The sequence below is a fragment of the Macaca fascicularis genome, chromosome 2 (genome assembly GCF_037993035.2).
Source record: "Macaca fascicularis isolate 582-1 chromosome 2, T2T-MFA8v1.1".
In the NCBI taxonomy this organism is placed as follows: domain Eukaryota; kingdom Metazoa; phylum Chordata; class Mammalia; order Primates; family Cercopithecidae; genus Macaca; species Macaca fascicularis.
In genome coordinates, this window is record NC_088376.1 from 104,149,517 (window position 1) to 104,175,934 (window position 26,418).

General features: G+C 39.6%; 1 protein-coding gene and 1 long non-coding RNA gene across 17 annotated transcripts in view; one reads left to right on the top strand and one right to left on the bottom strand.

Annotated features, from left to right (window-relative positions):
- The window catches only part of ULK4 (unc-51 like kinase 4), a 701,729-nt gene that overhangs the window by 56,570 nt on the left and 618,741 nt on the right, over nucleotides 1-26,418 (bottom strand). The gene's annotated exons all lie outside the window — the stretch shown is intronic.
- Nucleotides 220-25,868, top strand: LOC141409667 (uncharacterized). Its single transcript, XR_012431021.1, has 2 exons — nucleotides 220-387; nucleotides 21,816-25,868. It is a non-coding gene; the product is annotated as an uncharacterized lncRNA (long non-coding RNA).

The window sequence follows — 26,418 nt, forward strand, 5'->3', positions numbered from 1 at the left end:
TAATATAGAGAAGGGTGCACATACTGGGCCACCAAAATGACACATGCTCTGCAGAAAAAAGTTACTATCTGGTTACGTTGCTTAAATGGTGGAGAGAAAAACGAGAAAAGAGACGTGAATAGGAATGAGGACAGAAGCCAGAGCTTGATGGAGATAAAAATAAATGGGTTGCTAACTTGGAAGGTGATTCAAAACTGGAATAGGGGAGTGAGTGAAGGCGCAGAAGCAGAAAAATACTGGGAAAACTCCGCACCCATGCGGCCACTCAGCCTGATTCCACAAGCCACCCGTGGGAATTCATCTCTGTGCTTTGACAGCAGAAAAAGGGCCATGCCTGGAGGAGAAAGATTTAGACCCTAGGGAGGGAAGCTCCAGCCCTTCGTGAAGGTAGGTGCTTTTCTCTTTTAAACTAAGTATGTTAATATTTTTCCTGATGATACAGATGCATTGTGAGAGACTTCCATTTCAATAATATAACATTAGAGATTGGATAGACTAAAATTTCTCACACTACAAATGTCCTGATAAAATAGAGCCTACATCCCCCTACAAATAAAGCTAAATTAGGCTGGGTGTAATAGCTCACACCTGTAATCCAAGCACTTTAGGAGCAAAGACAGGAGGATTCCATGAGCTCAGGAGTTTGAGACCAGCATGAGCAATATACAGTGAGACCCCATCTCTATAAATACGTTCAAAAAATTCAGCTGGGTGTGGTTGCAAGAGCCTGCAGTCCCAGCCACTTGGGAAGCTGATTCAGGAGGATTGCTTGAGCCTAGGAGTTTGAGGTTACAGTGAGCTATGATTGTACCACTGCACTCTAGCCTGGGTGACACAGCAAAACCCCATTCATTCACTCATAACATACATATATACACACACAGTGCTAAAGTGGTAAGGAAATAGGAAAATCTTCAGTGGGAAAACACACAGAAAAAATTAAAACCTGGAGCTGTTGTGGCTGCCTCAGAACATGCCCATTTTGCTAACCAAAAGCTTGAGTTTCCATCGCATTTAAGGGCAGATACAAGAAGAAACGTGAAAACAACACATTCATGCCCTCAGGAACAGAGTAGAGATTATTCCCGCACTGACACAGGGACAGCCGAGGAAGCTTGACTTGCAGGGCCTGAGCACTGGGTCCAAGCTAAATGTCCCTGAAATCAGTAACTATGGTTTGGCTTATATATGGTTTGGTTTACAACTACAGTAGGTCCAGAAAACGTAGTGAAAACACACACATGCATTTACATGTACACACAGGAGTGTGTCTCTGAGGGTAATACCCTGAGGGTACCTGGAAGAATAAAAAATAAAACAGCGCATGAGGGACAAACCCTCAACACAGCCTGTGCAGCATCCCTACGGACAAAAAGATAACTCTGAAGATAAGCATCTCACAGACTCAAATTACAAACACAAGGGACTTCATGTAACCAAATTATTGAATAAAAACTATAAAAAAAGAATGACTCAGTTGATTACAGGTCTAGAAGAAGGAATCAGAAAAGGAATGATCAGGACATAGATACTGGAAACAGATACTGGAAATAATTGAAAGAAAACTCCATTTAAATACAAAAATTGAAAAAATGTGGTTGCTGAAATTAAAAATTCAAAGACTGGGTTAAGCAGTAGTTAAGCAATAGAGGAAGAGAGAACAAATAAGTTGGAAAATAGATAGAGGTTGAATATTCCTAATCCAAAATCCAAAACCCAAAATGCTCCAAAATCTGAAACTTTTTGAATGCTGACATGATGTTCAAAGGAAATGCTCATTGGAGCATCTCAGATTTCTAGATTAGACATGCTCAAGCCTTACATATATGCAAATATTCTGAATCTAAAACACTTCCGGTCATTTTGGATAAGGGATACGCAACCTGTATGAAGAAGCCATTCAGAACACAAAATAGCTAAAGTGAAGGAGGGTAGAATTATAGAATCCAACATTCATTGAATAAAAGCTTAAGAAACAGCAGTTTATTGCTTTCATAACTTTCATACTTTCTAGAAAACTATCAGTTTTATTGTATGAAAATTATTTTCTAAATAAAATGTCTGAAAGTTATTTTTAAAGTATGAAAGTTGAAAGAAAGCTTACAACTATAAAGCATGAAAGTTATTGATTAATAACTTACACTTTCTAGAAAATTATCAGCTAATACCTCTTAAATATTGCTGCAGGAAGCAATATTTTGCTACAGGAATATTTTGCTACAGGAATATTGCTGCAGGGAGCAACATTTTCTAGATGTTTCATGAAACATCTAGAAACACTATTGTGAAACTGTAGAACAACAAAGATAAAGGGAATATATATGTTTTAAGAGATGGGGTCTCACTATGTTGCCCAGGCTGGAGTGCATTGGTTATTCACAGGTGTGATCATTGCATACTACAATCCCAAATTCCTGGGGTTGAGCAATCCTCCTGCCTCAGCCCTCCCAGTAACTGAGACTGCAGGGACAAGACATTGTGCCTAGCTATGAGATTTTAAAATCAGAGAAAAAAGACTGATTACCTATAAAAAATGACAATTAGACAAAGTAGACTTTTTGACATTTACAATAGAATGGCAGAAGATAGTGGGGCAATGTTCTAAAAGTACTGAAAGACCATTATAGGAAGACTAAATGTTTTAGAACAATTACTTTAGAATATTATAATTTTAGTTATACAATTATGCCAAAAGTCGGTTAAAATAAAGATACTTTTCTAAAAAAACAGGTTTTATCAGTAAAAACCCTTAATGAAAAAATTACCAAATGAGGTATTTTAGAAAGAACAGATTTGAATCCAGAAGGAAAGAAAAAGCTGCACTAAAAAATAATGAATTTTGGTAAAAACATGGGTAAATCTAACTAATGCTTTTTAGGAAAAAAATAATAAACATGATACATTTTAGAGGTATATTTACAAATGGGTTTAAGACACTAGATGACAATAACATATAGGCTGGAAAGGGGTAAACAGGACTGAAGGATTTAAAGTAATTGCATTGTTTGGGAGAAGACTAGAAACCTTAATGAACTTTAGTGCTTTTCAAACCACTGTTGTGAAGGCCCCCAGCTTTTCTTCCAGTCCCTCATGAACTGATCTTTTCTAAAACATACTACAATGAATCACTAGGAAAATGATCATATCCTTAGATACACTGGCAACATCAAATGGATCAAATGTTTCTAAATGCTTCTTCACAATCTCTATACTTCCATATTGTGAATTAATACACAACAGTCCTTAGACTGGTGCCAATCTGTGGGCCACTCTTTGTGCCACATTGTTTTTAAACTTTGTTAAATCAATTATACCAGATACGTTTTTAAGATAATTTCCAAATAAAAGAAACAGACTACCTTTCAAATCAATAGAAGAGGAAAAAAAGGTATATATTTGTTTACCTTATAATCAATTTACTAGAAGGTGGGAGGGTGGGGGAAGGCAGGGTGTGGGGAAAATTAGAAAAATATAGCAAATAAACAACACAAAATAAAACGGAAGAAAAAACTAAATATGATCACAATAAATACAAATAGGATAAACTGACCGAATAAAAAACAGAGATTGTCAGAGCACATAAAAACAACAACAAAATCTAACTTAATGCTATTTACCTGAAATGTATCAAAAGCATAAAAACAGAGAAAGGCTGAAAGTAAGAGGATGGAAAATGAAATAAGTGTAGGGCGAGGTGTGGGCAGTGGCTCACGCCTGTAATCCCAGCACTTTGGGAGGCCGAGGTGGGCAAATGGCTTGAGCCCAGGAGTCGGAGACCAGCATGGGCAACATGGCAAAACTCTGTCTCTACAAAAAATTAAAAAATTAGCCATGTGTGGTGACATGTGCCTGTAATCCCAGCTACTTGGTAGGCTGAGGTGGGAGGATCACTTGAACCTGGGAAGTTGAGGGTGCAGTGAGCCATAATCATGCCACTGCACTCCAGCCTGGGCAACAAAGGGAGACCTTGACTCAAAAAAAAAAAAAAAAAAAAAAAAGATGAAGGAAGGAAGGAAGGAAGAGAGGGAAGAACAAACAAAGTTGTGATGGTTAATTTTATGTGACAACTTGGCTAACCCATAGTACCCAGGTATTTTATCAAATGTTATTCTAGATGTTCAACAAAATAATTAACAAACTCAATTTAATGAACATTGTAATGGTTAATATTGAGTGTCAACTTGATTGGATTGAAGGATGCAAAGTACTGATTAAAGGTGTGTCTCTGAGGATGTTGCCAAAGGAGATTAACATTTGAGTCAGTGGGCTGGGAAAGGCAGACCCACCCTTAATCTGGGTAGGCACCATGTAATCAGCTATGAGCACAGCTAGAGTGTAAAGCAGGCACAAAAGCATGAAAAGACTAGACTGCTCTAGCCTTCCAGCCTACATCTTTCTCCCATGCTGGATGCTTCCTGCCCTCGAACATCGGACTCCAAGTTCTTCAGCTCTGGGACTCAGACAGGCTCTCTTTGCTCCTCAGCTTGCAGACGGCCTACTGTGGGACCTTGTAATTGTGAGAGTTAATACTTAATAACTATTTTGTTTTATTTTATTTCATATTTTTGAGACTGAGTCTCACTCTGTTGTGCAGTGGTGCAATCTCGGCTCACTGCAACCTCCACCTCCCAGGTTTAAGCAATTCTCCTGCCTCAACCTCTCAAGTAGCTGGGACTACAGGTACGTGCTGCCACACCTGGCTAATTTTTTGAACTTTTAGTAGAGATAGGGTTCACCATGTTAGTCAGGATGGTCTTGATCTCTTGACCTTGTGATCTGCCTGCCTTGGCCTCTCAAAGTCCTGGGATTACAGGTGTGAGTCACCATGCCTGGCCAAACTCTTCTTTACATATATATCTATCCTATTAGTTCTGTCCCTCTAGAGAACCCTAATACAGACATATATAGAGCATTATACCAATTAGTGGAGGGCATATTTCTTCTAACACACACATTGATTATTTGTTTATTTATTTATTTATTTAGCAGTGGGTTCTTACTCTGTTGCTCAGGCTAAAGTGTAGTGGCATGACTACAGCTCACCACAGACTCAAACTCCTGGGCTCCAGCTATCCTCCTGCCTCAGTTTCTTGAGTAGCTGAGATTACAGATGTGAGCCACCATGCTGGGCTGAATATTTATAAAAAATTATCACATACCAGGCCATAAAGCAAGTTTCTTTCTTTTTTTTTTTTTGAGACAGAGTCTTGCTTTGTCACCCAGGCTGAAGTGTAGTGGCGCGATCTCTGCTCACTGCAAGCTCCGCCTCCAGGGTTCACACCATTCTCCTGCCTCAGCCTCCCAAGTAGCTGGGACTACAGGCGCCCACCACCACGCCTGGCTAATTTTTTTTGTATTTTTATAGTAGAGATGGGGTTTCACCGTATTAGCTAGGATGGTCTTGATCTTCTGACCTCGTGATCCACCCACCTCGGCCTCCCAAAGTGCTGGGATTACAGGCTTGAGTCACTGCGCCCAGCACAAAATTTTTTAAGAATCAGAATCCATTACAGCTAATGTTCTCTGGCAACAATGCAGCTCGATTAGAAGTCAATAACAACAAGCAACCTACAGGTTTTGATATCTAAAATTACATTTTAAAATAACTCATAATTCAAACAAAAAAATTAGAACTGATAATTAAAACACTATATATCAAAACTTGTGGGCCAGGCCTGGTGTCTCAGGTCTATAATCCTAGCACTTTAGGAGTCCAAGGCCGGGGGATGCCTAATGCCAGGAGTTAGAGACCAGTCTGGGCAACATAGGGGGACCTCATCTCTACAGAAACACACACACACACACACACACACACACACACACACACAGTAGCACACCTGTAGTCCCAGCTACTTAAGAGGCTGAGGTGGAAGGATTACTTGAGCCCAGGGATTTGAGGTTACAGTGAGCTATGATCATACCACTGCACTCCAGCCTGGGCAACAGAGTGAGACCCTGTCTCAAAAACAAAAACTAATCAACCAAACAAAAAAACCTGTGGAATGCAGTGTAAGTGGCCCCAGGAGGGTTATTTGTAGCCCTAAGTGCTTATATTAGAAAAGAAGAAAGGCTGAAAAGTAATGAGCTCATCATACAAACAAATAAATTAGAAATAGAAAAGCAGAATAAATGCAAAGAAAATAGAAGAAAGGAAATAACTACTGAGCAAAGAGTAATGAAACAGAAACAAACACATGCCTAAAAGTTAACAAAGGCAAGGTTTGAGAAGACAAACCTTTGGAAAGGTTTCTTCAGTGAAAAACAGAAAAGACACAAAACACCATGAGGAATGAAAAGAGGGGAATAAATAGAGACCCAGCAGAGATGAAAAGTAGGAAGGCATTTAGTGGTGATGTGTTTTTCCATGGGCAAGTTATTTAGGGTTGTTGTGAAAATTAAACTAGTTAATGTATGTAATGCACTTAAATCAGTCCATGGCAATAAAAAGTAATAAATTTAGTGTTTACTAAATGTTAGCTCTTATTCCTATTGCTGGTGCTTATTTGTTCCTCTGCTTTTTCTTAGACAGTGGGACTATTAACATTCTCAAAGAACAGCTTTTGGTGTGGATCTTCTTCTCATTTTTCCGTTGTTTTCTATTTCATTAATTTCTGCTCTTATATTTAGCATTTTATTCCACTGTCCTCTTTGGGTTTATTCTATTATTCTTTTACAAGCTTCTTTAGTTGAACATTCAACACATTTATTTTCAACGTTCCTTGTTTTTAAAATTCATCTTTAATGATAAAAATTTATCTCTAGCTAAAGTACTAAAGTGCTGCTTTAGTTAAACCATATAATTTTATTTCTTCAGTTCTATAGTGGTTTTAAAACATACCTGGAAGTTCCTTTACACTCCTGCCATCAAAAATTGAATTTAATTTCCCTCATTTTGAATACAGACCGGGCTTAGGGACTGACCTTGAACAGACACAAGGTATGACGTCTGAAGTTGAGTGACTTCTGAAGCTAGGACATAAAAGGTGACACAGCTTCTGCAGGGCTCTAGAGCTCGTGAGATGGCTTTCCTTACAACCTAGCCACTGCGTCCTAGGGAAGCCCAGGCTACATGAGCAGGTCATGCACCAGGGTTCCAGCTTGTGCCAGCAAGTGTTGACTGCCACCTAAGAGTGAGCCTTCAGATGACTCCAACCCCCTAGTCTTTGAGATGTGCCAGCTGATGCCCTGTGGAGCAGAGGAGCACAGACAAGCCGACTTCACTGAGCCCAACCCAAACTACAGATCTGTCAGCAAGATAAATGTTACCTTTTTAGACCACTAGGTTTATTTTAAACATTTTTAAAATTTTTATATATTTAGAGGGTATAAATGTAGATTTCTTACGTGCATATATTGTGTAGTGGTAAAGTCTGGGCTTTTAGTGTAGCTATCACCTGAACAGTGAACACTATATCCAACTGGTCATTTTTCAACCTTCAATCCCTCCTTTCCACCCACCCACCTTTTGGAGTCTCCAATGTCTATTATCCCCCTCTGTATATCCATGTGTACCCATTGTTTAGCTCCCACTTATGAGTTTGAACATATGATATTTGACTTTCTGTTTCTGAGTTATTTCACTAAGGATAGTGTAGGCCACTAAGTTTTAGCATGTTTTGTTCTGTGGCAATCTAAAACCAGAACAGTTCTAAATATTTTCTATTTTAGGATTATCAGATTACCTTAATGGCATAAGAATATGTATATTCTGTAGTTTCCAAACAAACAATGGTAGTGGTAATAGTAGTGATGGGGGTGGTATATTTTATTATTCATTTTTAATTTAATTTAACTGTGGTTAGAAATACGGTCTGAGTACATAATTTATTTGAAATTTGTTTAAAAATTTGGTGATGGTCTATAAGTGTAATTGTTTTAAGTGTCCTTCTAAAGAATATATCTTCATTTGGTGCAGTGTGTGTGTGTGTGTGTGTGTGAAACCACTGATCTAAGGGAGATTATAGATGGGTCTTTATTAGATAAGTGGCTTTCAAACTTTTTGGTCTTAGACCCTTTATATTCTTAAAAATTGAGGACCTCAAGGGATTTTGTTTAGGCAGGGTGTATTTATCAGTATTTACTATATTGAAAATTAAAACCAAGACATTTAAAATTACTTATATATTCATTTAAAATAACAATAAAACCATGCAAATTAGCATATGTCTTTTTAATGTATTTTCTAAAACAAGAAAAACTGGGAACAAGAGTGACATTGTTTTACATTTTTGCAAACTCTTTAATGTCTGTCTTACTAGAAAACAGATTCTCATATCTGCTTCTACATTCGATCTGCTGGGATATATTGTTTTGGATGAAGTTTTCTAAAATTCTAAAATTTAGAATTCTCATTTTGGCTTGAAAACTCAAATTTATGGCAACAAGTGCTGTCAGCTGTTTTCCTTGAAGTCACAGACTTTGTTCATTTCTGAGAAAATGCCTGCCAGATACTCAAGCCTAATCATAGTTTGCCTGTCAGTAGTTACTCTTTTGAGTAAAATAGTGTTCCAGGTTTCTGGAATGGTGGCGTGAGGAGCTACAAAGGCCCATTCCCAGAGAAACAAGCATAACTTGTAGAAATTATTTAAAAACCAACCATTTAATGCGTCTGAAATTGTCTTAAGTGCATACAGCAAATGAAGAAATATTTATTCAAGAAAATCTACTAAAACTCAGTAAGAACAGTTGTTAGTCTGTGGCATTTCAACCACAGGCCTCTACATCCCTCTGCCTTCCCCGCTCGGCACTACAGAAACTCTGTTCTAGGCTGGTGTAGCCAAGAACACAGGGCTCAGTCTCTCATCAGTTCCCAGTGGTGGGGAAAAGATCCAAATAAACATTTCCCCAAAGAAGATGTACAAGTGGCCAATAAGCACATGAAAAGATAGATGCTTAATATTATTAGCCATCAGGACAATGCACATCAAACCACAATGAGATGCCACTTCCCACCCATTGGATGGCCACAACCAAAAAGACAAACAGTAGCAAATGTTGGAGATGATAAGGAGATCGAGAAATCAGAACTCTCATACATAGCTGGTGGGACTATAAATGGTCAGCTACTTTAGGAAAGAGTCTGGGAGTTCCCCAAATGATTAAACAGAGTTACCGAATGACCCAGGAATTCCACTCACCGGTATGAACACAAAAAAATGAAAACATATGTGTACACAAAACATGTATACAAATGTTTATGGAAGCATTATTATAACAGCAAAAGGGGGAAAAGCCCAAATGACCATCAACTGATAAATGAATAAACAAAATGTGAGCTATGTCCATACAATCGAATATTATTTGGCAAAAAAAGAGGCGCCGACACATGCTACAAAATAGATAAAATCTGAAAGCATTATACTAAGTGAAAGAGGTCAGACAAAAGAGGCTGACTTTTGGGGTGATAAAAATGTTGAAAAACTGCAGTGATGGCTGCACAACTGCTAATACACTAAAAACCACTGAGTTGTACATTTTAAATGGGTGACTTGCATGATATGTGAATTATGTCTAAATAAAGCTGTTATTTTTTTAAAAATGGAGAATGAAATCATATCCTTTACAGCAAAATGGATGAAGCTGGAGGCCATAATCCTAAGCAAATTAATACAGGAAGAGAAAATCAAATACCACATGTTCGCACTTATAAGTGAGAGTTAAACACCGAGCACACATGGGCATAAAGATGGGAACAATAGACACTGTGGATTACTAGAAGGGGGAGACAGGGAGCAGTGTGGGTTGAAAAACTACCTGCTGAGTATGATGCTCACTACCTGGGTGCAATATACTCACCATGTGACAAACCTGCACATGTACCCTCTGTATCTAAAATCAAACTTGAAATTTTAAAAATGGATATATTATTTTCCCTCTTCTCAACTACGGTGCAACTCCATGAAAGCAGCATCTTTTTAGTTGGCTCACCACCATATATGTTGGCATCTAGAACAGTGTCTGGCATATAACAGGCACTGAAATCTTTATTAAGTAAATGAGTTAACATCTTCAAATATTTCCCTCTAGACTTTTGCTCTTTGTTCATATATTTTCTATGCAATTTTAATTTAATATTAGGTATTTTCTAAAAACATTAAGACTCTCCTTATACATACTATTTAATGATTGGAAGTTTTGATGTAAAATAGGCAATTACATGTATTTTTTCAGCAATTCAAACTCATTTCTTCTGGTTTTGAAACATTGTCATTTTACTTTTTTCTTTTAGTCTGTGCACATAATAGATTATTGATAATGATATTATTGATAATGATTATTGATAACGATAAATGATCTAACACAAGGATGGGTTAAACTTCTATGAAAGAAGAGGAGATGACCCAGGCCAGTTCCAGATGCATGTTCCTCTACCCTCCCACCCATTTACCAAAATGCAACAATCATTTTTCTCTTGGGCAAATAATACATCCCTCTGAACAACAACAAATCACTGATTTTCTTAGAATAATAACTCAAGATAAATAGCTGATGCTGAACAGAATTACAATTTGGAAGGAAAAAATTACCAAAATATTCCAGAAGGTGATTTATCCTGTAGCCCAGTGCTATCCAAACCACAAACCAAGGCTCTGTCACCACCAGAATACCTTCAAGTGATTACAGACATGAAAGATATACTTTCTGGGCCTGAGGTTGGGAAAGTTGCTGCCAATTCTTCTCCTTTTATATCTTCTTACTGTTAAATCACAAGTGCTGCAGGGTATTAGTCACTTGACCTTCCTCCTCCCTACGGTGCCATTTCATTGACCCTTTAAACTAATCGCTGTATCTAGCACTGTTGTCCCAGGGGTTAAGGTAAATTATTAATGAGTTTAAAGACAAAAGTTGCTCTCAACTCTGTATCTTACTTCTTGAGAAAATCCTAATGGGGGAAATTACAGTCAAAAAATAAGATAGAAAAGAATGACTTTCTTCAGTTCTTCCATTCCATGAATGTTGTGAGAAATAAATAGTAATAGATGGGATTTTATCTAGCATAGAGAGTTAAGAAGATATTTTTTAAAATTAGAGTCTCAAAAAAAATTTCAATTTGTATGACAAGTTTGATATTTTAACTTTAAGAAGTCCACATTGGTTTGAACTGGGTTGTTAGGTTTGTTTTTAAAAACAATTGTTTGCATATTTTAGTAAAAACGTATAATTAGATTTAGTTTTCAATACTGCGCTTTACCAAGGGTCTTAGCAAACGGCACATGAGGAGATTATATCCCACACCTGGCCGGGAGGGTCCCACACCCACAGAGCCTCCCTCATTGCTAGCACAGCAGTCTGCGATCTAACTGCAAAGCAGCATCGAGGCTGGGGGAGGGGCGTCTGCCATTGCTGAGGCTTAAGTAGGTAAATAAACCTGCTGGGAAGCTCGAACTGGGTGGAGCCCACAGCAGCTCAAGGAGGTCTGCCTGTCTCTGTAGACTCCACCTCTGGGGACAGGGCACAGCTAAACAAAAAGCAGCAGAACCCTCTGCAGATGCAAACGACCCTGTCTGACAGCTTTGAAGAGAGCAGTGGATCTCCCAACATGGAGGTTGAGATCTGAGAAGGGACAGACTGCCTGCTCAAGTGGGTCCCTGACCCCTGAGTAGCCTAACTGGGAGACATCCCCCACTAGGTGCAGACCGACACCCCATACCTCACACGGCGGGGTACACCCCTGAGACGAAGCTTCCAAAGCAAGAATCAGACAGGTACACTTGCTGTTCAGCAATATTCTATCTTCTGCAGCCTCTGCTGCTGATACCCAGGCAAACAGGGTCCAGAGTGGACCTCAAGCAATCTCCAACAGACCTACAGCTGAGGGTCCTGACTGTTAGAAGGAAAACTATCAAACAGGAAGGACACCTACACCAAAACCCCATCAGTACATCACCATCATCAAAGACCAAAGGCAGATAAAACCACAAAGATAGGGAAAAAGCAGGGCAGAAAAGCTGGAAATTCAAAAAATAAGAGCGCATCTCCCCCTCCAAAGCAACGCAGCCCATCGCCAGCAACGGATTAAAGGTGGACGGAGAATGACTTTGACGAGTTGAGAGAAGAAGGCTTCAGTCCATCAAACTTCTCAGAGCTAAAGGAGGAATTACGTAGCCAGTGCAAAGAAAATAAAAATCTTGAAAAAAGAATGGAAGAATGGATAACTAGAATAATCAATGCAGAGAAGGCCATAAACGAACTGACAGAGATAAAAACCATGACATGAGAAATACGTGACAAATGCACAAGCTTCAGTAACCGACTAGATTTGGTTTTATATTCAGTAAGTAGGTATAGTTGTACCTAGTTTTTGGTTCAAAACTTTAGTTCTCTTAAGTATACTTAACACTTAATTAGTACTGAGAGTCAAAATAAAGATTTGGAAGAAATGCCACACAAAAAAGGTCTGTGTTTTGCACTGCACCTGCCATTATCCTAAAATATTTTAATGAGAATCTTCTCTATAGTTAGAATACTATGCAGAGTGCTGGTACAAAGAAATGTCTAGTGCTTGTGGTGTGTCCTGAGGGAAATCCTGATGAGCAGGGTGAGCCAGCTACCTGAGTCATCCTGGAGTGACAGCAGCAGGCGATCAGCAGTGTGTGGTCTGTGAGGTCAGAGCAAATCTAGAAAAACAACTACGATGTGGTTGATCGATATTCTGTATCCATGCAAAGAAAATAGCTGTATTTGGAATGAAGAGGACTTAATCAGTGACGCCTCTTTATAAAACCTGTAAAAGATGACAGATCCATCCAGAAACTCAAATCTATTTCCAGTGCATGTTAATTTGGTTTTAAAAACAACTATGGTATGGAAGAATCAGTAACACTGATTCTATTATGGTAGATTTGGGAAAATAAAAGATTGGGTCTGAAAAGATATAATTAGCTGTAAAACAGGTCTATGAAAATGAGTTTAGGATTTATTGCATGACTTCTAGAAATAGGGTCTTTATTTTACTTACATGTAATATTAAAGGTAGTGCAAGACATTTAAATGGCAGTGTAGAGGCTATGACAACCTTTGGAATGGACTTGCAAGCTGCATTATTCTGCCAGGTGCACCTGGGCATCTTTGTGTTGGGATACTACGAACTAGTACAATGAAGTGCTTGTGATTTGAACTCTTCAACTTATATACTCTTCAATTTACACACAAGATGGTCTCCATCTCAAGAGCTGTTAGGATGCCTTGTTTCTACTGAGTTCTCAATGGCTCAAAAAGGCTAAAAGCACTCTTCATATGTCCATGATTACCTGATTATCATAGTTCATCAATAATTAGCCAAGTGTTTAGGTACTGTCAATTTCAAGAGTCCAGATCAAAAGGGAGAACCTACAGCCCTCTGACTCTGAAAATCTAGGTTTTATTAAATAAGAGGAAGCCTTCACATTAATTGTATTACTGTACTAGACACATCTTGGTACATGGTCAAAGCAGGATGCCATCATGTCCAATCTGCCAAAGGAAAGGCTATCATATCACCATATTCATTTTTTCAACATCTAACATTTATTTGGTGTTTACCATGTGCCTGATACTTTTCTAAATACTTTGTATGTATTAATGTCATGTAATCCTCATAAGAACTACATGAGATAGGTATTACTATTGTGTCCAATTTATAGATCTGGATAATGGAGATTCAAAGAGGTTAAATAACTCTCCCAGAAACATTAAATGAATAAATGGTGGAGCCAGAGTCAGTGAATTAATAAATGGAGAGCCCAAGCCTTCTATTGGGTTATTGACAACAGCCCAATCACTATTCCACCAGCAGTAAAATCAACCGCCATTGATTCCATAGTTTCTTCACGTACAAAACTTTCTCATAACTTAAACCTCAGTAGTGATATAAATACGTTATATTTTAAATATGTTTAAGGGTTTAAACAATAATAAACTTCTGTTTTCTTCAAATTATGGAATATGCTACACATGATTGGAGAATCTGCTGCCTGAATTCTGATTCTAGCTCTGCTGTTTACTGACTATGTGACTTAAAGAAAACTCTTCTAGTGGCTTTGAGCTTCTGTTTCCCCAACTATGAAAGCATAGATTTCTCAGGAGGATGAAGGGTTGGGTATATATGAAGTACTCACCTCTTCCTGGGCACTCAACAAAGGGTAGCCATTATAATTATGAGATAATCTAGGGGAAAGTCCTGTGTAAACCATGCTCTATAACGCAGGGATGTCACTATTACTACCTTGATGGTGATGACAAATGTGATAATACAAGTCAACTGTTACAAGATCATAACCCATTTTTCAATAACAAGGAGAGTGGTTGAATCCCGGGGAGCCTAATAAGTCTAGAATAAATTCCTCCAGTTTTCATGGGGCTGAGGAAGCCACTGAACTTGCCCAGCCCAAGAACCTAGGCTGGCCACAGGGAACATCTTCTTCCTGCCACTGTCCTGTACAAGCATCCTTCTCAATTTTCAATGTTCTTCTCAAGTGATCCTGAGAGTCCTATCCTTTAAATAAGCCATCTAGGGCTTGGTGCGGTGGCTCACGCCTGTAATTCTAGCACTTTGGGAGTCTGAGGCAGGTGGATTACTTGAGGTCAGCAGTTCGAGACCAGCCTGGCCAACATGGTGAAACCCCATCTCTGCTAAAAATACAAAAATTAGCCGGGCATGGTGGTGTGCACTTGTAATCCCAGCTACTCAGAAGGCTGAGGCAGGAGAACCACTTGAACCCGGGAGGTAGAGGTTGCAGTGACCCGAGATCGTACCACTGCACTCCAGCCTGGGTGACAGAGGGACACTGTCTCAAAATAATAAAATAAAATAAAAATAAATAAGCCATGTAGGCTGCTCTGGAACAAGTTTTAAGATGTAGTAATTTAATGCAATGATATCTCACTGCCTTTTTTGTTTTGTTTTGTTTTGTTAAGCCTGGAAACTGTCCATGGATCTTAATTGCCAGGCCTCTCTGGTTCTGGTTCTTACTTTTTCCCTTTATAATGCAGCAAACTTGCACCCTGGGAAGGTGCTTCCTTCCAAGATCTCACATTTCTATTAAAGACCTCAGGGGGCTCCTTTAAAAGAAGACGAGGGGTGTTAATTAGGGTGGCAATAGCCTCAAAAAACCCTTTTCTAGTCCTCAGAAGAATCAGTGTCTGTTGGAAACTCAGCATTAGTGTGAAAAAGAGAGAGAGATATAAAATATTCAACAACTTTTCCGTGTAGAAACCTTGCTTCGCACAACCCTACTGCAATGACTACAGTACCCAGTGGCTGGGTTGTTGTTGTAGGTAAATATTCCACTGCATTCCCTTTGCTCAAAGTTCCTTACTTGTGTTGTTGTGGATGGTGTCCTTTAAAGTGATATATCTGCTATGATTGTGTTACAGTACGTAGTCAGACATGAGCAGGGCAGGAGACTCCCCCACCACCCAGGAATGTGAGGCGACCATCAGGTGATGGTCAGGCAGTTAACTGTCTCTCTAAAACAGTAACTGTTCTCAGCCAGAGCCAGGGAAAGACAGCCAGTCTCCCAATAGATAAAACCTGAAACTAGTGATCAGAAGCTTCCTGATACGATCTCAGGAGTTGGGCGAGTGGGCTCAAGCATGCGCACAAAGAGACAAAATAGTGGAGTTTAACGAGTGTATGACCTTTCTCTAGAACACTTGACTGGCAAGGGAAAAACGCCTCAAGTGAGCATGCGTACCACTTTAGTAAATATCTGCGCATGCAGCCCCTTCCAAGTGCTGGCAGGCCACTGTGCATGCGGATAGCCCACCCCAAGGGAAGAATCAGGGGAGAAGAGATGCGGACCTCCAAAGTATGCCAACCTATAAGACCTCAAGTCAAACCACACGCTTGAATCTCTCAAGTCATCCTCTTGGCCCTCTTCCAATGTACTTTACTTCCCTTCATTCCTGCTCTAAAGCTTTTATTTTATTTATTTTGAGAGAGTCTCACTCTGTCACCTAGGCTGGAGTGCAGTGGCGCAATCGCGGCCCATTGCAACCTCCACCTCCTGGGTTCAAGCAGTTCTTGTGCCTCAGCCTCCTGAGTAGGTGGGATGACAAGTGCGCACCACCACGCCCTGCTCCTTTTTGTGATTTTAGTAGAGATGGGGTTTTGCCATGTTGGCCAGGCTGGTCTGGAACTCCCGGCCTCAAGCAATCCACTTGCCTCAGCCTCCCAAAGTGCTGGGATTACAGGCATGTGCCACAGTGCCTGGCCTCTAAAACTTTTTAATAAACTTTCACTCCTGCTCTAAAACTTGCCTCAGTCTCTCCCTCTGCCTTATACCCCTCAGACAAATTCTTCTGAGGAGGCAAGAATTGAGGTTGCTGCAGACCTGTATGGATTCGCTGCTGCTAACCATTTGACCCACATAAGATAATATCTCTCAAAGTACTAACTGCAGACCACCTGCACTGCATAAAAAGCAGATTACTAGTCCCACCCTAACCTAATGAACCAGAATCTCACCAGGGATCAAGAATCTACATTTCTTCAAAGCTCCCTGGTAATACCCACAAACACTAATGCTTGAGAGCATATGGAATAAGAAATATGAATGCTTACTTCTTTCCAAGTTATTTAATGCTCAGCAGATATTGGTTGCTAGACTACATCTCAAACATATTAAACTATATCCAAGATTTTTGCTTCGCTCAAACAAAACCAGAAATAAATGTGTGCCAAAGATTTACAGGATGACATTTCAAAAATTATGGTGAGAACAAGGCATATTGTAGAAGGTTATCTTTATGACTAGGGATTAGGGAAAGTCTTAAGCAAGGCTCCATGAGTATATGTAATAGCCGTGTGTGTGTGTGTGTGTGTGTGTGTGTGTGTGTGTGTGTGTACCTTTTTTTTTTTTTTTTGAGATAGAGTTTCGCTCTTGTTGCCCAGGCTGGAGTTCAGTGGCGCAATCTCGGCTCACTGCAACCTCCGCCTCCTGGGTTCAAGCGATTCTGCTGCCTCAGCCTCCCGAGTAGCTGGGATTACAAGCGTGTGCCACCATGCCCGGCTAATTTTGTATTTTTAGTAGAGATGAGGTTTCTCCATATTGGTCAGGCTGGTCTTGAACTCCCGACCTCAGGTGATCTGCCTGCCTCGGCCTCCCAAAGTGCTGGGATTACAGGCGTGAGCCACCGTGCCTGGCCATAATTTTAAACTCCTTTCATGTTGCCATACACACATGTCAGATGCGTATTCAAGGACATATATTAAATTCATTAGAGTGGGGGTGGGGGGATGGGAGTAAATATTGAAGAGGGAGGAAAAAAATTAAATCCCGACCCCATCCTGAACAACAATCACACACACACACACACACCCCCGCCCAAAAAAAAAAAACACCACACAGAGGCATGGTACTTCTGTCTAGTAAGAAAAACTTTAAATTTAGCTATACAACAGAGAAATGACCATTTTTGCTAATTAGGGTTTATACTATTGATTAAAGGTCTTCATTGGTCTCAGCACTACTACACCATAGACAGCAAATTCTCCACCAGCTGGCCAGGAGCTGATCCAGGAAACCTACACCCATGCACGAAGCTTTGCCTTCGGTCCCCCACCCCCCTCCCAGTGTCCTGTCCAAATCTCACTCCCACAAGCACTTGCAGATGGAGTAGAAAGCAGACATAGTGTAAGGGGGTTGCATTAAGGGGGTTTTTATTGAGTCAACAAAATGTAACAAGCAAAAACTGCAATTCAGAAGCACCAAGGCATAGAGAGACTTTAGGATTTAAAAAAAAAAAAAAAAAAGAAAAATAAATAGATTTGAAATGTTTCCCCTTTTTTGTAAATGGCAAAGGTCAGTTACTTCCCTGGATTCTTAAACTGAGAAGGCAGCGAAGCTTGCACCTGGTTATCTTGAGCTTTTTCATGATCCAGCAGCATTTCTGTTATTTCACTTTAAGGGATTATGACTGTCACTGCAGGCACAGCCCAGCAGGAAGCCAGGTCAGCCCAAGCTCAGGGTTCTGAGGTCACAGTTACTTCAGTTGGAGCCTTAGCATCAAGAAGGCAGCCCATTCTCTTCCTTTCAATTCACTGAGCAGGTTCTGAGACTCTGGTGTGCCCAGCCTGTGCTCAGGACCCAAAGGGACATAGAGAAGATGTAGGCCTTGCTCCTAGGAAGGAGACATCCAGTTGTGTCACTATACACCTACTGTGCAAAGGCCATTAATCAGTTGTCTGCAAATAAGAAAGCTAAACTAACTGAGGGGGACCGTTGAACACCTGCTTCCTTTATGAGATCTTTTATCCAATTCACTGCATTTGCTGAGTGTCTACTCTGTGCATACAGTTATACAAATGTCTGTGTACTCTGTGTACACAAAGGCCTATATACTCTATGCACAGAGCTATACAAAGGCACAGAGCTATACAAAGGATCCATGCCTTATTTTGCCAGGAAAAGAAAATATGAAAAGTTAGTAAAAGCTCAAGAATCAGATAAAACTACCATCAGGTAGAGAGGATTCACTGCCAATTAGAGAAGCAAGCACTTAGAGTGCAGAGAAGGGGAGGGGGCTAGCTCAGCTATTCAGAAGGTAGGTGGAAGTGGCCATGGGCCATGAAGGATGGAGGGGGTTTGGGGAAACAAGTGGAAAGCATGATGGGGGAACAATATAAACAAAAGCAAAGGTTTGAGTGGAAGGTCACCTTCTCTCTCTGGGCCTCCACCTGCCAGCATTTTTCTCTCCTTTCATCAAAGGCAATACAATGGCATCTTCCTCCTTCATCTTATACATTGTGATCTTAGGAAAGTCTCCATTGGTTTTCTTGTTTTCCAACCACTGCCTCATGATAAACTATGCACATTTCACTCTTGAGTGGAGGCAGTATATGAAAACATTAAGTTGGAAAAACATAGGCACCACGAGAGTAAAAACAAATGACCGTCTTTCCAAAGAAGGTAACTACCCAGCCAAATGAGATCATCTACACCAGCAGGGAGATAGGGAGAACCAGTAGGGCTTGTTATGGTGGTGAGAATGTTCCCGATTCTTCACCAGTGTAACCTGCAATTTTCTGATGCTTTAAATGATATGTTTTTCATTAAAAGTACAGCTTGACATCACATGCTCAGTCTCTAGTGACTAAAAGATGGGTATAATGGCAATATTCTCCCAGAAATTATAGAGATAACCACCCCTTTTCAAAAAAAAAATGACAATATGAGAGTTTGTTCACTCAGAAAAGAAACCCAGGAGGTGGGGGTATGTGGGGAGCTTGAAAAATGAAAATGAGCTATAAGTAAACTGGAGACAGAAAAAACTTTTTAAAACCTAAATACAAATACTTCATTTGTTTCCTAAAAGAAAGATCAGAGTTGAACTCCAGTTATCAAAAGGAAATCAGATTTCATGCTATTATGTGATAAACACATACTTTTGATGCAAATACTTACTCATTCAGTAAATTCTAGAATATATGTTATTGTTTTGGTGAAAATGGTTTCAAAGAGACTAAAATTGCATGTGAGGAGAAAAGTTTGTGACACTGAAGAGGGTGTTTTTTAATAAAAGGATGGATTTTATTTTATATGAAATATATATAATAGGCAGGGTGCAGTGGCTCATGCCTGTAATCCCAGCACTTTGGGAGGCCGAGGTGGGCAGACTGCCTGAGGTCAGGAGTTCGTGAAAAGTCTGGCCAACATGGTGAAACCCTGTCTCTACTAAAAATACAAAAAAAATTAGCCAGGCGTGGTGGCGTGAGCCTGTAATCCTAGCTGCTCAGGAGGCTGAGGCAGGAGAATTGCTTGAACCAGGGAGGTGGAGGTTGCAGTGAGCTGAGATTGCGCCACTGCACTCCAGCCTGGGTGACAGAGCGAGACTCCATCTCAAAATAAATAAATAATATAATAGATATATAGATAGAAATAAATTATATGTATATGAATGCATGTATAAACAAATAGATAAGTAATGAATTTTATGTATAAAATAAAATCAGGTCTTTATCATATCCCAGGAAAAATCACTCTACACAATGTTTGGGCTCCTGAACGTCCACTGGCTGGGACCACTGGATTTAGCACAGCATGAGCATAGACGGGGGGACTCCCCAAGAACAGACTGCTGTGATCTTTCTCATTCTCTCTGCAGGCAGCAAATTTACAGCATTCCAATCACGAGTAGTACCATTATACCTCACAAATCAATACAGACAACTCTTCAAATTCGATTCTTAAATACAAGTTTGCAGCTAATTCCTGCAAGAATTTCATTATTAACTGAAGTGCAATTTAGAATCTTTGCTTGAAATACCTGCCCGCTACAATTCCCAGTTCTCTTTAACTAGATTACCCTACATATATTGAAAAATGTATTAATCTTAAGTTAAAGAGTTATATTTACATGCATATATATACACACACACATACATACAAGAAAACATACATAGAATAATAATATCTGTTACCTCCTCTGTTAACAAAGAGTAAAAAGAAAAGTAACAGGTGAAAGGCAGACTTCAGGCAAAAGAAGCTGACAGTCAATAGGGTAGAAGTCTGGGGATTTCTGAATAAAAGAAAAAAGGTTACATGAAATGTATTTTTTGGCAGTCATGTGTAAAGTACATTTTGCATAGTTTTAAGCTGTTTCTAATGATTTCTTCCTCACTCTGACTCACTTTACCTGAATTGGTGAGGACAGATGGTTTGACTATTTCAAGGCCATTGAGAAATGGTCTTCTTTGACAGTGCATGACACTTTCAGAGGGACACAGTAAAAGACACCGAAGACAGGGACACCCATGGGTCAGACTAGCAATCAGACGGACCCCCGACTCAGCAGCCAGATTCCCTTCTCATCCCATTAAGAGCTGGACTTTTAGGACACTGTGGCAATGTTTCATGTGAGGGCTCTCAACTAAATGCAATCTCTTGGTCAACTGGTTTAGGAATAACTATATAAAACAGGTCAGTATCTGGTAACATTGCATTTACATGCTAGGCTCTCTGCCCTACTGTTTCCAAGCTTTTCATAAGGTAGATCAGCATAGAATTTTTGCTCTGGGGCTATTTACTTCATTTCTTTTGGTGAAATGGTTTTTGTTTTTGTTTTTGTTTTTTAAAGAGGGTTGGAAATAAATCCCTGGCTTCTGGGAGGGGGAAAAAAGGATGATCTAGAACCTTCTCCATTTACCCTCACATCCTGAGCATTCTATTGGCAGAAGGTGTCTTGTTAGAGGAAGTCCACAGGGCACTTTCAGGAGCAAATTACACCAAATCCCTGGCCTTTTAATTTACCTTATTATATCAAATGCACTTTTAAATCATGCCAAGAAATTGCCTCCATGGTCATTTATGATTTGTCTCTCTCATTTTTTTCCTATAGAGTCTCTACTTCCTCTTATGTCCTCTTGTCCGTACTCTGGCATCTGGTCACTGGCTACCCACCTTCTCTGTAGTTTCCAGATCCCACACACTTCCAGGACCCACTAAGGGAAGCTGCTTCTGAATTCCTGATTATTAACATAATTAACACCTTTTAATTCTAGAATAGGCCAGCAGTCACCTTTCAACTGCAGCAATTATGGAAATAAGACAGCCAGATGTGTAGTAATTTCATAATAACTATACACCTATGAAGCACCAGAGGAAACTGCAGGTTTCAGACCTGCTTAAGTATGCAGTGATGCTAATTAGGATAAGTTGTATTTATGCGGCGCCATCCTGCCCCAGCAACCCAAACTATAATAGCATCAAGGCATACAATTAACAGTCACATATAAAGAGGTACAACATTCAGAAGACAAGAGGAACCTTTTCAGAAAGGAACACAAGCAGAGGGAAAGCTTAAGACATGTCGGTATTTATTTTCTTGTGGAACAGGCTGTTCCAGTGAGTCAGAGGTGAGACGGCACAAAAATGAAACTCAAACATCTCCCTTCTTCAAGTCGTTTGGAAAGAGGGACTATACTACTGACACAGATGCAGACTGACACAGATGAAGACAGAAGTCAGAGCCTGAGACTGGGAAAAATGGTGGGTATGCCAGATGTCAGACCCCTGCAGGATGCAAAATGATCTGGAGAGTGGAACAGCCAGCCCTAAAAAGATGTAACTGAATAGGATAAATGCAGAGTACAGTGAAAGACAAAAAACCTACTCCTGTTCAACATTATGGGGAGTTCTCAGCAGCATGTGCAAAAAGACAATGTCTGGGCACTGTGAATCCACAGAGTGATATGGCTTCTAGAGATGGCCCTGTGACCCTAGCACCATCAATAGAAAAACCATGTTAGGATTAGCAAGAGGGCCAACTAGCTCTGTTTCCTATTGTCAGACCACAGATGGAGAATCATGTTCACGTCTGACCAATGCATTTTCAGAGGGACGCTGACAAACCAGACAGCAGACAAAAGAGACCAGAGGAGTGGAGAGTGTAGAAACCAGGATGAGAAAAGAACCAGTTCAGAGGAGAAGTGAGAGAGGCAAGAGCAGAGAGAGATGACTGCAACATACTGAGAGTTTCTAGAGTTGTATTAATTCTACGTGATGCCAGTGAGCAAAATTAGATTTCGCTGGTAGAAGTTACAGTGAGAAATTGCAGGCTTCGTAGAAGGCAATATATGTAAATCCAATATAAAGTCTTGAAAGGTGCTGAGCTTCCTGATACGAGATTTGTTTAAATAGAAAGTGGGCAATCCCTTACAGTTTTTGGGATTGAACTGATCTCCCAGGCAGAAGTAAGGGTGAGGCTGGCTCTGGGATTTAGCCAAGGAGAGAAAGTCCCACAGAGTGGGGTGGACACGTGGTGCTGAACAACCAGAAATCCACAGCCATGTTCTTATGTGGGTTCAGACATATGATATTCTTTGGTTCCTTATTCCTTTATTTGGTTTTTTGCTTTTACATTTTTGACTAAATTAACAAACAATAAAATTGATTTTGTTTATAGTTCTATGAATTTTAACATGTTAATCTCATGTTCACCACTGCAATCAAGATAAAAAAACTTTCCATCACTGAAAAAATTCCTTTGTGCTGCTCCTTCTCCCAGACCCTAGTAACCACTGATATCTTCTCTGTCTCCATGGTTTTGTCATGTCGAGAATGTCCTATAAATTCCATTTGAATTACTTAGTATGTAAGCTTTTGATACTGGCTTGTTTCAGTCAGTATAATGCTCTTGAGATTCATTCAAGTTGCTGCAATATATCAATACTTCACATTCTTAAACAGAGTATGATGGGGAACATCAACTGGCTACTCTAACTCTCTGCTTTTTCAGGTTTTCCAAATTTGGCTCAATCTGGGGAGCAGTGACTTCAGTTTAGAGATTATTATAGCATCCACTGCCTCTAGAGATCTCTTTCTTTGTACTGGTGTTGAATTTTACAGGAACTTTAATTCTAGATAAAAAATGCATGCTCATTGAAAAAGGCCAAATGCTTTCAGTTCAATACTTATATACATGGATAAGAGAATAAAAATTTCCCTTTACAACTTACACCATTAATGGTTTGACAACAATTCCTCATAGACTCTTCTGAACTTACCTTATCACGTTTGAAATAAATTTATAAAAAATTGAATCTCACCATAGTTGTACAACCCAATATCATAAACATCTTTTCCTATCAATACATAGCTCTACTTCATTGTTTTTAAGAACTGCACAGTATTCCATTATAAAAATGGACCAAAATTTACATAATAGATATCCCATGGACGAACATTTAGATTGTTTCCAAGTTTTCACTAGTACAATGTAACAATAAATACCTTTCTTTATATATCTTAGAGGTTTTAAATCATTTGAATGAAAAAATAAAGCTCTTCATAAGAAAGGGTATTTATTAGAAGAGCATACTAGATTTGACAAATGGTATTTAGGAAATAAAAACACAAAAACATATGAGATTACTGACCCAAATTAAAATTCCCTAACTTGTACTAACACGAAGATGTTTCAGATTAATATCACATGAATTGACCTTATTCCATAGGCCTAGTGGTTCCCCTCTACACAGTGAAACTTGTTTCTCCCCTGAAGGAAAGAGCTGCTTCCTGCCACAGATTTCATAATCCTGCTGTTGTTGAGCTTTCTGCACTCAGTGGACTGCAGTCAATGCCAGAGATATTAGAATTTGCCAGCACAAGGATGCGCCCTGTCTCTCCAAACCCCTCACTCCTATTTCCTCCTTGTTTCATTCAACCAGCTTCTATCTGCTTATCTCCTCTCCCAAGCTTCTGGGGTCTCACAATACTTTCCTAAGGAAATTAACCCTATACTGACTGCCTTTTCCAAGTTTTACAAATTATCTGACAATCTGAGCACTTCTGGACATTTTCCAAGGCTGTCCTCTACTCACATCCTATCCCAATTCCTCAGGCAATGCTTACCTAGACATTTCTTATAGGCAAAACCAAAATTAGGTTATGGCTAACTACTCTCCCACTTTTCTGCAAACCTATTTGGGAATGAGGATTCAGGGACACCAAGGGAGCATGGAAATGCAGTTACAAATGCAGTTACGAAAGCCATCAATGATGCTGTAAGAAGCTGTACATCATCCTGGTGAGGGTTGACTGGGTAGTCAGAGGGTCAGAGTCAAGTCATAGGCTGAGAAGCCATGTTTACCCCTAAGTCATCTAAAAATATCCAAAGAATCCTTTGTCCCCAGCACTTTGTGGTTTAAAAGACCTTTTATTACAGTAACACTTAGGCCTCATAGTAGTTCCAGGCAGCAGAGCTAAGGCTCTGAGAATAGTCTAGCCAAGGCCATGGCAGTAGTCTGAGGTTCTGGGTTTTTACAATGTCATGCTGTCATGCTGGTTACAGAGGTCAGCAGAGGTCAGAGAGAAGCAAGGTGAGGAGGTCAAAGGAAGGTGGAAGAGGCCAGGAGAAGTGGCCAATCTCTGCCAGTCTCTACTGGGTGTCATGTGAGATCTGTAGCTTAGCAGGTTCCCAAGACTAAAGGGTCTGCTTATTTAACACATACACACCTCCTGAAAACACCAAAGCAGCTTCAAGGCCACTGCTCTTGGGCTGTTACTAAATTCCCTAGTGAACTCTTTTAGGCACAGCAGCCACTTGGGTGAAAGAAGGGAGTTACCCGCAAGCCGACTTGGATATCTGTTAGCACTAGGTCTGGCGGGCCAGCATTCATTAGGGTTCAAGATCTAGTTAGTCTGACTTGTACCAAGCAGATGTCCAGCTGGGGGCAGGGAGCACTTTGGGCCCACAACTGAGGAAATGGCACAGCAGGGATGCATGTAAGAGACATTAAGAGAGCAGAAATACTGGGCCAAGTCAATTCACACTGGGTGTGTACTCTAAGGTTCTCGACAGCTAATCTACTCCAATTATCTAAAGCAAATGGAGTGTTCTTGGGATAATAATGTGCGTAATTATAGAATAAAACCTGACTGTTTAATATTAATTCCTTGCCTTTAGATCCTTGGTAAAAAGTGAACACAGAAGAAAAATGTCCAAGGTTTTTCCAACGCTCTTTATTTCCTGTCCAATCTCCAATCTCAGGATACCAAAAGTGTCACAATGTCATTTAGGATTCCTCAGTTTTTCATTTTATTCTATATTTATTTACACATTTTCTTAAGTATTTTACAGATTCAAGGTAGAAATAAACCTTTTTTTGTGATCCTCTTCCCTCACCACTCACCACCCACCACCATCTTTGCCAAATTCACAGAATCTCTAAAGTTGTTCTGAGACAAACTTCTTAGCACTTAAGTTTTATTCATCTGGATTGTTTAATGAGTGTTCCCTGAAAATTCAATTAATCTCTGTTTGACTGGCTGTCAATTACTTCTGATTCTTCCTTGGTGTCTTATAAACAGCAGGTGATCAATGGATGTTTGTTAATATGGATTAAGTAAATATAAGATCAGAAGGAAATATACCAAAATTTAATAATTTATCTGGGACTATGGTATGATTTTTCTTTTCACCTATCTTCCAAAGGTTTCTATATGCTAAAATAAATAGTTTTTAAAATAAAATGTGAAATTATATAGGTTGTAGAAATACAAGTCATAATTAAATGAAGATCTTGGGATGTCCAGTCTTAAAAGTTCATGACTCTTTCCTTAGTACCCATTGGAAATCTGAGTGTGGCCACTGTGTAGAGTGCAGGATAGGGCTGTTTGCTCTAATAAGCAGAGATTCTCCAGTCAAGAGAAAAAAAGAAAATACAAACCAACAAACCTATGTTTCCATTTCAAAGCTTATCTATTCCAAAAGCACCAATTACAAAGCAGATCTGGGGCTACAATAACATTTGTGAATTCCAATCACACATTCAAATAACTTTAGGAAAGTTCTGGAAAATAGTCAACTCCAAGCATGAATCAACTTGATTTCATCATGGTTATGACACTTTGTGCTACAAAAGGATGGTATTTTCAGCTTCCCACCTTCCCAATGGCAGTCTTGATGGGAAGCCAGAAATCTTAACTGCTCAATGGG